The 2,337-nt window shown below is 42.4% G+C and overlaps 1 pseudogene; it reads right to left on the minus strand.

Annotated features, from left to right (window-relative positions):
• Nucleotides 1–437: 437 nt before the first annotated feature.
• LOC112121452 lies at nucleotides 438–1,422 on the minus strand (annotated as a pseudogene).
• Nucleotides 1,423–2,337: the final 915 nt, after the last annotated feature.

Genomic DNA, 2,337 nt, shown 5'->3' on the forward strand with positions numbered 1-2,337 from the left:
CCAAACTGATCAGTGAATACTTATGAATGGTTATTTTTATGAACAGATTCTGATGTCTGTAAATGATCCTGAACAGAAATAAGGTCGACATTCACCACCATATTGACAGCAATATCACAATTAATATAATACATCAACCCCAGCTTATTCCAACTCTTAGTCCAGAAGAGATCTAATAGCTGTAGCCAGAATCTTTAATGGAACCAACACACAATGTTCATAAAAAACAAATGCTAATAGCTTCATTTACTCATGCTTTGTATACATCTGCTGTAGGGCATGAAAGTACAAGGTTGACTAAGAAGCTGATACAAATGTAAACTTCTGTGCAGAAAAAAATAGGAGGTTAAAGTGTTACAAAGCACTGAAACTCCATTCATCACTACTGAAAAACTGGCAAAGTGGCAAGAGAAGGAGAAATTATAGTAAGTCAATCATTATTCAAACCAGCGTTTCATCTTTGAAAATACAGAAGAGAATGCTTTTATAGTAAGATCCTCATCAGCTCTTTCCCTGAGTTCACATAGCTGTGCCTGGTAGTGGGTGTTTATTTTCTCTAAACCTTTTTCCAGTTTTTGTCCTAGGGCCTCTTTCTGTTGTTTCAAAGTGTTTTCATTATATGAGCCTTTTTTCTGGAATTCCTCATCTATTTTCTTACATTCCTCCTCATACTGAGATTTCACTTCTCTTTTATTTTTTTTCCTCTCTTCCTCATAGAGTTTTGAGTTTCTTGATTTTTTCTTTAAGTTTCTTTTGAGCATATTCATACATGTCATTGGTATAATGTGAGCCTCCATTCTGTTGCACCATCTTATCAATTATTGCAATCAGCTCTGAAATCTGGGCTTCCTGCTCCTGTCCTTTTGCTTTGTTGTTGAAAGCGCAGCATCGATTCCCGCACTTTTCCATCAACTTCTGAAGCTCTTTGTCATTCAAAACTTTTAAAAGATCATGTAAAGTCATATCACATAAGTTATCTTTTCTGGTGAACAATAAGATCATGTACTGTGCAGCTTTTTCGCCAAAAATGTCTTGTATTCGTTCAACAGTTTTTTTCTCGACTTCAGTGAAACGACCCAGCTGTATCACCAGAACTATAGCATGGGGTCCTGGGGTGGAGACTACCACACAACGCCCTATTTCTGCCATAGTTTCTATTAATGGAATTTTTGTGTGAAAAAGACCAGGCGTATCAATGATTGCAATGTCCCTGCCATTCCAATCCCTGCTCTCCATCTTACATGTCACTGTTACTGATTGTGCTGAGATTTTAGACTCAAACAGTTTCTCACCAAGGATGGTGTTTCCTGTTGCACTTTTCCCAGCTCCAGTTTGACCAACAAGAACAATCCGTAGTTCGGATTTCTCAGTGCACTGGCTGGCAGCTCTTGGGCCTGGAAGAAGTAAGTTTGATAATGTCATGGTAAAGCTAATAAAGTAACAATGGGTGAGTTTGGGGGATTTCCCGTTCAGTGGTTTGAGCATTGGCCTACTAAACCCAGGGTTGTGAGTTCAATCCTTGAGGGGGCCACTTAGGGATCTGGGGCAAAATCAGTATTTGGTCCTGCTAGTGAAGGCAGGGGGCTGGACTCGATGACCTTTTGCGGTCCCTTCCAGTTCTATGAGATAGGTATATCTCCATATATTAATTATAACTGTTGTAAGGCCTTAGTTAAGTGGCATGGAAACATTTTGCATGTTGGAGCGGAGTAGCAAAGTGAGGGATTGGCACTGACAGCCTGTCACCTTTGGAGGCCTCGGCTCAGATTTGAGTGAGTTCTAAGCACCCAGCAGGCTTTGGGCTGGAGGGGGCCAGCACAGTGCTCAGGTGTTTCTGGGAGGGATGCTGGTCTGGATCCTTATGTTCTGTTTTGGAATCACTGTTCACGGTGTGGTGTTGCCACCAGGTCTCATTAGCTCCCTGTCCAGCCTCTACCACACGCTGAGAGGAGCAGGGGTCACCAGTAGCCAGTCCAGGAAGGTGGGAGCAGCAGAAAGAGCCCGGGACAGGCTAGAGAATGAGCTCCTTGTTTAGCGGAAGATGCCCAAGGAGTTTAACTTGGACCCGACTTCCAGAGAAGTGGAGCACGCCCTGCTCCCCCTGACTTCAGCTGGAGATTTGGGTGCTCAGCACCTCTACAAATCAGCCCCTCTGTTTTATTTTTTGGGGTGATGGGAAAGAAAGAAAGAAAGAAAGAAAGAAAGAAAGAAAGGTGACAGCATGATGGATAGGGATGTTGTCATAACTATAAAGGGAAGGGTGGCAGCTCTCCTGTGTACAATACTATAAAATCCCTCCTGGCCAGAGACTCCAAATCCTTTTACCTGTAAAGGGTT

This window comes from Terrapene carolina, unplaced genomic scaffold (genome assembly GCF_002925995.2).
Source record: "Terrapene carolina triunguis isolate 2854851 unplaced genomic scaffold, T_m_triunguis-2.0 Scaffold7690, whole genome shotgun sequence".
Classification (NCBI taxonomy): domain Eukaryota; kingdom Metazoa; phylum Chordata; order Testudines; family Emydidae; genus Terrapene; species Terrapene triunguis.